At 38.6% G+C, this 15,669-nt stretch overlaps 1 protein-coding gene across 1 annotated transcript in view; it reads right to left on the bottom strand.

Annotated features, from left to right (window-relative positions):
• The window catches only part of pex7 (peroxisomal biogenesis factor 7), a 192,307-nt gene that overhangs the window by 77,587 nt on the left and 99,051 nt on the right, over positions 1-15,669 (bottom strand). The gene's annotated exons all lie outside the window — the stretch shown is intronic.

Genomic DNA, 15,669 nt, shown 5'->3' on the forward strand with positions numbered 1-15,669 from the left:
ATGGTGTATTTGTTTTGCTTAAAAATACTGTATATTTAGAGCCTCATTTTTATTATATCTCAGTGTATATCTGGGCTTTGTGGTTTGCTCTGAGGCTAGGGATTTGCACTGGTAATCGGAAGGTTGCTGGTTCAAATCCTGTAAATGTCAGAAGTGACTCTACTCCGTTGGGCCCTTGGACAAGGTCCTTAACCAGCAGTTGCTCTGTCCTGGGTATGACGTTAATCTGCATCCAGCCCTGCAAGTAGGCCCTCCAACCTGCAGGGAAAAACCTGGGGGTTGGTGGCAGAATTGGCACTCCGGCCACTATAAAAAAAACTCACACTGGTTCCATTCCATCTGAAGTAGTGTGGTGCTGAGGTTTCACCTGTTGCACGGCTGCACTCGGGTCCTAATCTGGGATCCTCAGTTGGTTTGTCATGTGGTGGGTGCGGCAATGCGCTGTATCAGCACATGCTCCTAACCTCTCTCTCTCTCAGTGTGCATGATATCTGTTAAATAAGTTACTTATTTGTCTATATATAACAACTTAGATTCTCATGCACTGTCAACTTCTGCGCTAGACAGACAGGCAGGCAGACAGACAGACAGATTCATTTGCTCAGGGAAATTCAGGAATGTGAGCATTTCAAATTTTCTGCATATTCATAATATGAGTTGACCCATTTATTTTATGGGAAATAAACCAAACTCTGCAAAGCTAGTCATTTTTGTTGAACTTATATTCTGGAAGTAATCTTACTACTTGTCAGGTTTAGTAATATGATATGATCATTCTGTTGCCCTTCTTTATCCAGAAACAGGCTGGTTTCAACAAAATTATGATTTTTCACAGGATAAACCCTAAAAGTCTCTCAACACTGAAGCATAACACCCTTATGTCCATGGATTGATTCTAATCACTTTACTACATGAAATCCTAAATACTACAGGATCAACCCTTATTGTCTTACATACAACCGTAATGTCTACAGAAATTCAATCTGTTCTGGTTTACTGTATTTTAATTCATTCTGTATACTTTACATCTTCTGATATACCCTTTATAAATACAGGAGAAAGAAAACCAACCAACCAACCAACCATTTTCCAACCCGCTGAATCCGAACACAGGGTCACGGGGGTCTGCTGGAGCCAATCCCAGCCAACACAGGGCACAAGGCAGGAACCAATCCCAGGCAGGGTGCCAACCCACCACAGGACACACACAAACACACCCACACACCAAGCACATGCTAGGGCCAATTTAGAATCGCCAATCCACCTAACCTGCATGTCTTTGGACTGTGGGAGGAAACCGGAGCGCCCGGAGGAAACCCACGCAGACACGGGGAGAACATGCAAACTCCACGCAGGGAGGACCCGGGAAGCGAACCTGGGTCTCCTAACTGCGAGGCAGAAAGAAAACCATATTCTCATAAAAATAAAATATTAATATTAAAATAATTACACTTTTGACCAACTCTACATGATGCACTATGTACACATACTCCAGGCAAACACTTTTACTGTACCAAGATTTTCTTGTATTGTACCAAGATTTATATTTTTGTAAGGACCACTTGTTATAATTCCACCTCAGACAGCGCGAGTCCAAAACAAATAAACCTTCAAAAGGTTTAATTTGCATATAAATGCAACATCATTATAGCTTACATTTTAGTTTGTTCTTGACATGAAATCATTTTAAGATTACTACATTATCAAGAAAAATTAAATGTAAAATATTTTAACAAGGTTTTATTTCTTAAAAAGAAATTAATACACTCCAGCTTCCAAAAGTTTGGAATCACACAGAAATTTTCATGTTTTTGATATAAATTAATATATAATGCTGCAAATGGCTATTACTGCTTGGAATGACAGATTTATAATTATTCACATATGACTATAAAGCTTAATTTTCAGCAGTCATTACTCAAGTGTCCCAATTCTAAAATCTCTTAGCTCATTCAAATTAATCATGTTAAAATGCTAATTGGTTATTAGAGAAATCCAAAGCATCTTCATGTCCAAAACCACACTTATTTTAAAACATATTAACAAATGTGTTTATAACTCATATTTGTATGAAAAATAAGCATCGATATAAAAATTAGCCTTGTAAAACAATGGGCCACATTTATTGTGGAAAGGGTCAATTGGATGTTTTAGAAGTACTATGTAAGTAACTGAGCACTTTTCTGTATACAATATTTGCTTTTTTTTTTTTTTTTTACACTGGAGCTTATTATACTTAAAAACAGCATGCCATTTTCTGTGCTTGCTTAATCCTGAGCAGAATAGTGGAGACATGGAGCCTAAACCAGCAGGCATAGGGCACAAAGGAGGAATAATTCCTGGACAGGGCACCAGTCTAGCACAGTTTGAACACGCACACACACATGCATGTGCACATACACTTTGGACTGTGGGAAACTCATGCAAACACTAGGAGAGCATGCAAACTCCACTCAGGGAGGACCTGAAATGTGAATCCTGGTCTCCTTATTGTGAAGCACCAGTGCTAAAACTGCACCACTATGCTGTCCACTTTTGAACATTCTATGTGCAATTGCACATGATTAAAACATTCCTGCCATAGATCAGTTCTTGCTTTTTGTAGTGAGTTGTTGTTTGTTCATGGTCACTGAAAAACTTAATTTTACAGTAAAACTGTATTCTTTTGAATTCAAACAGGCAATTAGTAAGAATGATAAGAATTTTGGGTATAAATATAATTTCACCCTGTAGCACAGTCTTTCTCAAAGTGGGCGATAATGCCCCCTTGTGGGCGCTGGAGTCATCCAGGGGGGCGTTAAAGGGCCCAGAGAAAATTGGGGGGTGCTGAAGCGGTTTAGGGGGGCGATGGCTGATTTGTGTTTTTTTTTCTAATATTTTAAAATTTAAACTAAAATCAAACCTACCTACTATACTACATCGATTATTTCATTCTTATTCCTGTCCTGTTTGATTGTATAAATATAAATAATTTATCATGGCTTTTGTAGGTAGCCCATGAGCAATCAAGTTTTAACAAGTTTTTATTAAACAACGCGATTTGTGCAATCCTGTATCAAGCGGCTGGATCATCGATACTTGTTCTAACTGATTCCGGTCGTTTTTATCGAAAATAAAAAATATAGAAAATAAAAAATATCGAATTAAAAAATGTCGAAATTTTTGTATAAATAAAAAATTAATCTTAGCCCTAGCCTTAACCCCATAGCCAATTTTTTATTTATACTAAAATTTCGACATTTTTTAATTCGATATTTTTTGTTTTCGATAAAAATGACTGTTACTGTTCTAACTTGCTCAGTACGAATTCCGTCGAATGAGGTAAACGAGTTTGTGCATGTTTGTCTTATTCCTGTCGGTGCGTGCTGTATTTTAATCCTATATAAGAGCGTGTAATACTTCTTTTATTCTCATTAGCGTTTTCGCGCGCAATCGTTAGAAAGTTTTTTAAGCTCGATACTTTACTCACATATTTGTAAAGCCAAAACCATGTAGGATGCAAAAAAGAAGAGACGGCAATACAGTGCGGAATATATTAAATACGGATTTGTTGGAAATCCCACAAATCCATCTTCGCCTATGTGCCTTCTTTGTCAAAAAACATTTTCGAATGAAGTGATGAAGCCTTCTAGGCTACAAGATCATTTGAATAAAATGCATCCAGATAAAGAAAAAAAAATGTGGCCTATTTTCAAGACCTGGAAAAGCAGTACATAGCTCAGCCAACTGTATCAAAACTTTTTTCACCGGCTTCTAAGCAAGAGGATGACAGACCTCGTACAATATCTCTTTGTTAATTGCTCAAACAGGCAAACCACACACTATTGGAGAAGAGTTAATTTTACCGGCAATAAAAGAAGTAATAACTACTGTGCTCCATAAACCAGCGGCAGATATTATTCGAAAAATTCCTTTGAGCAATTGTTCTGTGCAAAGACGAATTGATGAAATGGCTGAAAATATTGAAGACTCATTGTGCAATCATCTGAAGACTAGTCAATTCTCAATTCAGTTGGATGAGTCCACTTTACCAACTAATGAAGCACTATTTTTGTCATACGTGAGGTTTATTAAAGATGAGAAATTTTTGTGATTTTTAAGATGTGGTAAAGTTAAAAATTTTGTGGGGCGCTAGAAAATAATTGATTCTCAAAGTGGGCGGTAGACAAAACAAGTTTGAGAACCTCTGCTGTAGCAGATCTTGTAAAAGTGGAAGCTTCAGTCAGATTTGACTGTAATGCTTTGATTTGCAATTGTGTACTTTACAAAGTTTTGGAGGAACAGGCAGTTTTCTGTTTGTGCTATGCAAAAAGGAGTAATGGTACATTGTAGTCTGGCCTCAAAGGGGACACCTCAGTTCACCACAATATTGCATGTATTTTACCACCAAGTTGCCCCACATCCCTCCCAAACCCCCAAATACGAAATACTGCATATACCCAAAGAGGCCACTTCCTAAACATATCTTCTATGAGTTTTGCCTAACTTTTCTTTGACTGCTTCACATCTCATTTTCCATGCAGCTCACCATCTCATCTCTTTTTCCTGTGCAGGGCAGCAGCCCTTTTTCACTCTCCACCAGCTCTAATTCGTCAGCCTGTACAATAGCACTGTGCTGTTCTGCTTGCAGTACTCATTTGTATAAAACTGCATACTCCATTTCCCCATACAATTACAGCCAAGGCTAAAACTGATGCTCCGTCTAAGAATACCCCATTTGTTACAGGTTTATTACAGACAAATATCAATAAATAATTTTTTTTCTATAATGTCACTAAATTTCAATCAAATCCATCAATGTATTTTTGAGATTTTGGGGTTTTTAGTTTTTTGTTAAACCCTTAAATATTGAAATGTAATTTCTTAGTGAATAACCTACTGGCCTGGATGTACTATACCATCCTAGCAAATTTCAGCTTTAACTAAATGGGGAAATAGTAATTTTGTTGAAGAGTGAGTGAGTCAGTCAAATTTGCACTATATATAAATATTGTATGTGTGGATATATATATATATATATATATATATATATATATATATATATATATATATATATATATATATATATATATATATATTGATATATACACACACACACACACAGACACACATGCACACACACAAATAGAGTATATAAACATGCACAAATATTTTGAAACTTCCTTGGTTCAATTCAGCGACATAATGGGACAATGTCTTTACCAGTGGGATTGGGTACATAGCAAGAACCAGGCTTAGACAAGGCACCAGTCTATCACAGGTCCCACCAATACATACCTACATTCGTGCTCATATTGGAGACTTAAAACTGCCCCTTATTAACTTAAAATGCAAGACTTTAGAAATATCTAAAGAAAACAGAACTACCTGAAGGAAAATCTTTGGGTCTGAGCCTGAATCTGAAAGATGTATTATATTATTCTGATATTTGCTTAGCTCCTGTGTGCTAAAATACTGTATATGACTTATAAGTTTCTAGTATTTGTGGTTTATACTGTATGCTTCTTGTTTCAAAACCAGGTCAACAAAAATGGAGAAAAATGCAAAAACAGGTGCTGTGCTATCGCTAAATTTCAAACTGTTTAGGACAATAGGCCTTAAAAGATTCATTCTTGTTAACTCAACATATACAAGGGCCCAGGACCAGTCCTCTTCATACATCACAGTCAAGAGATGGGCTGCAGATGGACTCTTGAAGGTGACTCAAGGTCTGGCTGACCTTTTAGCACCATGGATTAAATTCTAATGGAGAATCAAATAGTAATGGTTTGTAAAATAGACGACACTATGGCGATAGGTTATTGGTTAGTTAAATTCACTCTTCATAATCTAATAAACATGAACAAAGTCTGTGCATGTCTGGTGTGAAAATGACCCCAACCGAGTTTTTTAAGAAGGACTTCAAATGAATGAGTTCAGACTGAGAGATTTAAGAAATGTTGCATGAATAGAGATGAAACTCAGGCACTAAAAATTAATGCAACAAGCAAACAAGGAAGGCCATGTGCGCAATTTTTTTATATTTTAAGTACTCTATATATCAATATTGATTCTACACCACAAAAGACTCCCAGAACCAGTCAATAATATGCTGAAGTGTTGTAATTATGCCTTCCCTTAAGCTTTATCTAAGTAAGGTAAGGAGCATGTGGTGTGACTAAATTGAACAGACTTACTTGAGCCATTTGTTTAATTAATAGCTACAGTAACTGAGGTCATCTCAACTGTTAAGTTCAGAGTTATTTCATTTTCTTTTTCTCTTCTCAATTCTGCTGAAAAAAGAAGCAAATACCAATGAATGCCTGCTTGCCTGCTCACTTTGAAAATGAAACATAATAAACAGAAAGCTGTGTATGTATATATAAGAATAATAACAAATCAGGCTTTAACTTGTATGCAAATGCATTTATTCAGACCATTCAGTGAGCAGATGTTTTTGCATGCTTTGTCAACTAGAAAGATCAATGTAAAGTGTACTTTTCTCTCAACTGAATAGTTACTGTATCCAATAAATTCATCTCTAGATCCTTTAGGTTGACAGAACATTTTCCAATTTTTGCAAATGACTAGGACAAACAAGTTTTGCAGCAGAAAAACACTCTAGAAAAAAAAAGTTCTTTAATGTTGTGTGCACTGATTCATTGCAGCAACCTACAAAATGAATGCTAAACATTTAATGGAGCTTACATAAGTAACAGACCTTTTCACCATACAGTACCTTGCAAAAGTATTCAGTTTCTCTCTCTGATTCTCTTTGAGAGTCATCACCAATGCCTGGATTTGAAAAGATATGTAAACAAATTCCTCCAACAAGTATTTATATTGACAACCTAAGTGTTCTAATGGTTTATTTTTAAAGCCAAAGTAAATACTTTGTCAAAAGTATATATATAAAATATAAGGCAGATTTATACTTCTGCCTACAGTGTAGCTACAGCATAGCCTAAAGTGGACCTCCTGTAATTGTCACACTGATGTGGACCCTTCACAGACCCCTACGAGTCTGATTGGACAGGTTGGTATATATGTATAGAGTATTATACTCTATGCAGATCATTCATTTTAATTGCATTCTACAAACACAGCCAACTAGCATTCAGGCATATGCCTGTAGTGCAATGCAACACAGAAGTATAAACTGCTTTCAGCGATGTAAGCTCAACGCAGAAGCATATATCAGCTTTAAGTATTTAAAATCCCACATATCAACAGTGCATCCGGAAAGTATTCACAGCGCATCATTTTTTCCACATTTTGTTATGTTACAGCCTTATTCCAAAATGGATTAAATTCATTTTTTCCCTCAGAATTCTACACACAACACCCCATAATGACAACGTGAAAAAAGTTTGAGGTTTTTGCAAATTTATTAAAAATGAAAAAACTGAGAAATCACATGTACTTATAAGTATTCAGAGCCTTTGCTCAATACTTTGTCGATGCACCTTTGGCAGCAATTACAGCCTCAAGTCTTTTTGAATATGATGCCACAAGCTTGGCACACCAATCCTTGGCCAGTTTCACCCATTCCTCTTTGTAGCACCTCTCAAGCTCCATCAGATAGGATGGGAAGCGTCGGTGCACAGCCATTTTAAGATCTCTCCAGAGATGAATCCGATTGAACAAGTCTGGGACATTCACAGAGTTGTCCTGAAGCCACTCCTTTGATATCTTGGCTGTGTGCTTAGGGTCGTTGTCCTGCTGAAAGATGAACCAATGCCCCAGTCTGAGGTCAAGAGCGCTCTGGAGCAGGTTTTCATCCAGGATGTCTCTGTACATTGCTGCAGTCATCTTTCCCTTTATCCTGACTAGTCTCCCAGTTCCTGCCGCTGAAAATCATCCCCACAGCATGATGCTGCCACCACCATACTTCACTGTAGGGATGATATTGGCCTGGTGATGAGCGGTGCCTAGTTTCCTCCAAACGTGACGCCTGGCATTCACAACAAAGAGTTCAATTTTTGTCTCATCAGACCAGAGAATTTTCTTTCTCATGGTCTGAGAGTCCTTCAGGTGCCTTTTGGCAAACTCCAGGTGGGCTGCCATGTGCCTTTTACTAAGGAGTGGCTTCCATCTGGCCACTGTACCATACAGGCCTGATTGGTGGATTGCTGCAGAGATGGTTGTCCTTCTGGAAGGTTCTCCTTTCTCCACAGAGGACCTCTGGAGCTCTGACAGAGTGACCATTGCGTTCTTGGTCACCTCCCTGACTAAGGCCCTTCCCCCCCCAATCACTCAGTTTAGATGGCCGGCCAGCTCTAGGAAGAGTCCTGATGGTTTTGAACTTCTTCCACTTACAGATGAATAAGGCCACTGTGCTCATTGGGACCTTCAAAGCAGCAGAAATTTTTCTGTAACCTTCCCTCAGATTTGTGCCTTGAGACAATTCTGTCTCGGAGGTCTACAGACAATTCCTTTGACTTCATGCTTGGTTTTTGCTCTGACATGAACTGTCAACTGTGGGACCTTATATAGACAGGTGTGTGACTTTCCAAATCATGTCCAATCAACTGAATTTACCACAGGTGGACTCCAATTAAGCTGCAGAAACATCTCAAGGATGATCAGGGGAAACAGGATGCACCTGACCTCAATTTTGAGCTTCATGGCAAAGGCTGTGAATACTTATGTACATGTGCTTTCTCAATTATTTTATTTTTAATAAACTTGCATAAACCTCAAGTAAACTTTTTCATGTTGTCATTATGGGGTGTTGTGTGTAGAATTCTGAGGAAAAAAATGAATTTAATCCATTTTAGAATAAGGCTGTAACATAACAAAATGTGGAAAAAGTGATGCGCTGTGAATACTTTCCGGATGCACTGAATATCTAGACATTTTGCTGCAATAACAGCCTTAATTAAATATTTTGGGGGTAAGTCTGACACAACTTTGCACTCTGCTCAAAAGCAATTTTCTTCCATTCTTCTTGGTAGATTTTCAGCAGATCCTTCAGGTTGGTTGGTTTAAAGAGTGCCACAGATTCTCAATGTGGTTCAGGTCAGGAGTTTTACTGCCAATGAAAAAGACATCTAAAATGCTGGGAACCATGGATACAGTGATCCCTTGCTATGTCGCGCTTCGACTTTTGCGGCTTCACATGTAAGCATATTTAAATATATATCACGGATTTTTTGCTGGTTCGCAGATTTCTGTGGACAATGGGTCTTTTAATTTATGATACATGCTTCCTCAATTAGTTTGCCCAATTGATTTCATACAACGGACGCATGCTATTGGCAGATGGCCGAGAAGCTACCCAACCAGAGCACGTATTACGTATTAAATAAAACTCCTCAATGATATATGATATGCTTCCCACGCGATGCTTCGCATACTTGAAAGCCCGAACGGCACGTATTGATTTTTGATTGTTTGCTTTTCTCTGTCTCTCTCACTCTCTCTGACATTCTCTGCTCCTGACGGAGGGGCTGTTCATAGAGGGGCTGTTCACACACTGGTCTAGAGGATATGGACGCTCCTCTAAAAAATGCTGAAAGACTACCTTCACATTGCTCCCTTCCTTGCAGCTGCTTTGTCCGGCGGTGCTTCGCATACTTAAAAGCCCGAACAGCCCTATTGATTTTTGATTGTTTGCTTTTCTCTCTCTCTGTCTCTCTCTGACATTCTCTGCTCCTGACTCGCACTCCTTTGAAGAGGAAGAAATGTTTGCTTCATTTAACTGTGAGATGGAACTGTCATCTCTGTCTTATCATGGAGCACAGTTTAAACTTTTGACTAAAGGGTGTTATTTCATGTCTAGAGGGCTCTAATAATGTTAAAAAACATATTTAGAAGGCCGTAAACAGGATTTCTATGCTCTAACTGCGAAAATATTCGATTTATAAATAAACAATCCTACTTCGCGGAAATTCATTTATCACGGTAGAGTCTGGAACGGATTAACCGTGATAAACGAGGGTTTACTGTATATGGATGGAAATCTTCTATTGTCATATTAGATTCTTCAACACAAACTTTACACTGACCAAGTTGGCTGAGGTATCCAGGACTGTGACAGGGATGCTACTGACTAGAGTTTTATTTTCCTCTTCTTCATTGTCAACTGACCACAGTTCAACAATTAATTAATGGACAGATATTGTTAGGTTCCATTTATGTTAATTAGTTTCAAACTCATCTGTTTAAGGAAATTTGTCTCATGTGAAATCACTATGTAATTATTTTCAAAGTTTGTATTTCCACTTTACTAGAGAACTTGTCACAGCACTGAACTAAATTGATTGTTGTCTTGTTGGAAGGAAAACCTTCTCTCAAGCCTCAGTTTCTCAGGCTATTGGAACAGCTTCTTTTTCTATATTTCCTTGTATTTGGTTCCAACCACTCTTCCTCCAGTCTTAACAAGATTTCCATTCTCTGCAGATGAAAAGTGTCCATAAAGCATTTAAGTTGCCACCACCATACTTCACTGTTGAGATGGTGTTTCTTGAGGCCGAGGCAGTGTTGGGTATGAATCCATACATAATACTTTCAATTTTGTCCAAAACTTTCTACATTTGTTTCCTCTGACAATAAAACAGTTTCCCACAACCTAGCTGAGTCCCACTAATACATTGTGGCATTGTCCTGAATAATGGATCTTTCTTGCCACCCTCCCAATTAGGCTATCATTGTGGAGAGCTCTTGATAATGTGAAATCCAGCTATATGCCCCAGTTTCGGCACTGATTTCAGTAGTTCCTTCAAAGTGATGACTGGCTTCTTTGTTGCTTCCCTTACCAGTCTACATTTTGCTTGAGCACCGAGTGTTGATGGACAGCCTTCTTTACACAGCAGCTGGATGTTATGATAAGTTCACTTATTAATGACAGAAATACTAACTGGGGCATCTAAGCACTTTGATTTGTGTATCCCTTTTCCACCTTAAACGTTTGTATCACTTTGCTTCTTGTATAAACTTCTGTGGCCTGCTCTTTATTCTCCATTATTGCAGTAAGTTTACAGCCTGGCTAATGACTGCTACATAGATTTTTATATCCAGAAAATGTGACTTTTATTCAGTTAGGTCCACATTAGAATTGAGGCAATTGTACCTTGTTTGGGAACACTTTGCTACTTTAAGCCTTTGGAGCTTTAATGGTTTGAATACCCTCCAAGCAGCATTTTTTTTCCAGAATTTATTTTCTTGAAATATACTTTTGACAAATTATTTACATAAGCATTAACACTAAACTGTTAGAAAGCTTAACAAAAATACTTACTTGAGAAATTTCTGTATCATTACAAATATAGAGAATGGAAATGGCTTTCAAGGGGACTGAATACTCCCACAAGACACTGGTATGTTTATTTACAACACTTCCTAAAAATAACTTGTTTTTCTACAACTTTGTTACACACAACTAGTGGAAAATTTTACTAAAACATAAAAAATAAACCTGATTTAAACATTTAGCATTATTGTATTACGTTAATTATGTCTCATATGGCTTGTTGTTTTTATATTGAACCTGAGGAGACAGGGACCCACTGACACAGCAGATGGAGGACTGCCCCAAGGCCTTTATAAACCATTAAACACTGTAATAATTCACTTCAACATCGTTAAAAACATGTAGCAGCATTTATGAATTACTATTAGAAGTATTTGAATTTCATAGGTTTTTGACCCCTTTTTGTTTTTTAGAGTAAGCTTGTAGATTGTGGACTGGTTTTCATTAGCTTTGAGTTACATTTTTATGCAAACCTTTTAGAAGTTATTTTGTACTCTGCTCTTGTTTTAAGTACAGTGGAACCTCGGTTTGCGAGCATAGTTCGTTCCGGAAACGTGCTCGTAGTCCAAAGCACTCGTATATCAAAGTGAATTTCCCCATAAGAAATAATGGAAACTCAGATGATTTGTTCCACAACCCAAAACTATTCATACAAAAATGATTAATACAAAATATAAAGTAAAAATACATAAAACAAATTAACCTGCACTTTACCTTTGAAAAGAATCATGGCTGGTGTGAGTGAGTTTCTAAACTCTTGTGGGATTGCACCCAACGGGACGACACACAGAAGAGCGTCCCAAAGCAATCGCAGTCTCCCAGCGCTGTAGCAGTTCGCCATAAAAGCGAATCCGAAAAGATCGCGGACATGCTATAAGCGCCTGCCGTCGATGGGTGATACAAGGAACAAGGAACATTATAAATGTGCAGGGCCCTGCCTGACTGCTGTGTCTGTGTATAAATAACCGCGATGTTGCTGTTTCAAGCTGAATAAAGCTGGTGCTGCTAAAGTACTGAGACTCAGCTTCGTGTTTTAGGGTGCAAGACGGGGTCTCGCACGTCACAGCACACACATGTGCGCGAGCGAGCGAGCACACAAACACACACACACGAGCGCGCGCGTGCACACACACATATACACACACACACATGCGCGCGCACACACAGTCACAATGCTAATGCTGTAGTAAACAGTATACGCTCGTACGGATGTTGACTATATGAGTGAGGCACGCCAACTCAGACAGAGAATAGGAGACAATTGCCCACAATCCCGCAGCAAGAGAGAGAGAAGAACCATCAGCTCAGTTGTGATCACATGATCACAAGTTATACATACTACTTGTACTGCGAGACCTCGCTCATTTATCAAGTCAAAATTTATTAAAAATTTTTGCTTGTCTTGCAAAACACTTGTAAACCAAGTTACTCGCAAACCGAGGTTCCACTGTATTTCCTTTTGTGTTTAGAAGATTTACTTATGAACGCTTTGAAATCACTTACAAGGAAGCCCTCACATATGACATACCATTCCTCACATCTTGATGTCCAGTTATGCAAGTCGTTTCTCTCTCTAAACCTGAGAATCCCTAATTTTTAGTCCATTTTTGGACCATATTTTGCATAGGAAATTACACCCTTATGATAAAGAGTAAATAGGTGTCTATGGCAAAAATGGATGTGAAGTTATGCATGATACATCAAGCAACCCCAAGGACTTAGCTCCTCATGGAATGCAAAGGGTCTCAGTCACTCCTTTTCACAAAACTTAGAAAAAATGGGGATTAGTTATACAGTACACCCCCAAAATTGGCGGGGGTTATGTTCCTAGAGCACCTGCGAATTGTGAAAAACGCAAATTTTGGATGTGGTTAAAAAAAAATGCCAATTTTTATAGTTTAAACCCTAAATATGCCCCCAAAACACTTTAATTTAATTTTAAACTCAGCTTAATACATTACCTAAAAAAAAGAATGTAAAGGTAAACCTGTATACTGTACTGCTATGTCTCCCGCAGTGCTAGAATGTAAAATGCTGATGTTACCACTATATTTACTGTAATTCATGCAAGCACGTTTTCATTGCCAGAAGCCTTAGAAGGTGCAGGGCATTTCGGCAGCATCTTGGGGCTTTAACCCTTAAACTGCCACATACTTGGGGGTTATTGCATCCCTGGATGCCAAATACTTTTTTGCTGCACTTTAAGTAAACATCACAATTCACAAAGAAAAAGTGAAATTTTAATGGAACACATTTTTTTCATGCAAAGAGCATCACAATTACTGCAACACTAATCATTACACACTGCAAATGGACTGTAAAAACTATTTAAAAAACTACTGGAACAATATGTACAAGGTGCAACTGACGCCATGGATGAAATTCAGTAAATCACCGAGCCAAATGCACTTGAACTGGCTGCACTCAAGCACACAGAGGTAAGCGCCGATGCTTGCAGGCTAGTCTAGTGCAGCGGCTCAATTCCAGGGACATTGAGGTTGCTATGCTGCAGGGTGTCATGCTTGGGTCACAGAATTGCACAGAAACACAGGAGATTGTAGAGACAGGAAATGTAGTTAAGCACTTCAAACAAACGTGCCTCTTTCAGAAGTAAAGTAGTTAAAGAAGTTTAAAGAAGTTCAGTATGCAGTTAGTTCTCGATTAAAGAATAGACAAATATCATAGGGGAACACAATGAGAGCGGGACCCCCAACAGGAGCAGAGGATGTCTGGGGGAGGAAAGAGAAACAAAGCAATCAGCCAAAAATGACAGGTGCTGTTCATGCTTTTATATACAGTATATCATATCACGAAACAGAGCAGCCGCAAGTAAGCCCAGCAAGTAACGGAGCAATGTGAAAGTAGTCTATCAACATTTTTTAAGAGGGGTTTTTTGAGGAGCGTCCGTGTCTTCTAGGGGTGCGTTCAGCCCCACTGCTCACAAGGGGCTGGCAGTGGTCATGAGCTGGCTGCTCAATGAATGTACGGCACTGACTGATCAGCTCCTGCGTGCTCACAAATGGCACTGGGAAACGACTATAGCTGGTTGCAGTGGTTTACGGGTTAAGAGGAACAAAACGGAAAACACAAGAACACTCAGCTGGAGATGCATCACAGTCAATCAGCGGCAAGGAGAAATGAAAAACGCTGTAGCGGTCCGGTGCCGCTAAGATTCACACCGTCAAGAAGACAGTGATTTATTTATTTTTATGGTGGAGATTCCAGGGACGCACCCAGCCTTGGCCCGACCCACATGCACTCACAAACAGAGACAAAAAGAAAGCAAACCGGTAATCAAACAGCAAATAAAGAATGCAATGAAAACAAATGAAATAAATTAAAACAATGATACCACCCCTATTCCCCTTACAGCGATTACACATTAAATACAACAAAGCACAAACAAAACACACACAGTAAATCATGAAAAACGTTCATGAAAAACAGCAATGGATGAAATGAAATGATGAAAATAGATAGTCCAGAGATCTGCATGTTGAATGGGAATATAAAGATAGTCCAACTGCTAGTTCCTGAAATGGTGAAAACGGGCGGACAGGCCCAGGATCACTCCTTTCTTTGCAGGATGGCCATGAATCCACCTACAGTCCTCATGTACATAGGCAGACGACAGACAATCCAGGCGCCAACCACAAAATGATCCAGGACAAAACGAATAAGTACAGGTAACCGAACAGAAGGCAGACAGACAGGAACTTGTAACACAAATTACAAAAACTTTTTTTTTGCTTTTGGTCACCGGCCCCCTTTTTAAAAGCCGCACTGACATCCTTTGACCCCAACAGCCCCAGCACCCTCAGCAGAAGACCAATCAGAGCCACTGCAGGGACTGCTGGGAGTTGCAGTTTCAAATTCTAGTGGCTTCCTGTTCTCTCTACAGTACAGTATTGCCACAAAAAAGCCAAAAAATAGAGGATGATATTTGCGGGTCCCACTAACAATTATTAGATAGGTTCTAAGGATAAATCCGCGAATGACTGAGGCCACGAACTGTGAACTGCGACTTTGCGGGGGTCTACTGTATAGGCATTTGGGGCATTTTTTATGCTATTTTGAGGTTGCTGATCATAAATATATTTTAAACTCTTTACTGGTGGTCTTCACCCTCTAAAAGCCACTCCCAGAAGGTTAAAAATGACGAATTTCAAACATAAATGTGGGATAACATTTTAGACTATTTCAAGGTCAGTGATAACAAATATGATGTTATTTTTTGATTTTTCAATCATTTACTAGGGATGTAGCCCTCTATGGACCTCTGTCAGAGGATGAAAATTTTCTATTACGGTAGAGAATATTTCAGCTTTAAAAATTTAATTTTAAACACACATTATAACATTTCAAATATTTGGATGCAACTATTCTGGTTTATTATGTACTTCTTTATCATGAAGTAAATCATAAGGGTGGCTTAT

This window comes from Erpetoichthys calabaricus, chromosome 3 (genome assembly GCF_900747795.2).
Source record: "Erpetoichthys calabaricus chromosome 3, fErpCal1.3, whole genome shotgun sequence".
Taxonomy (NCBI): Eukaryota; Metazoa; Chordata; class Cladistia; order Polypteriformes; family Polypteridae; genus Erpetoichthys; species Erpetoichthys calabaricus.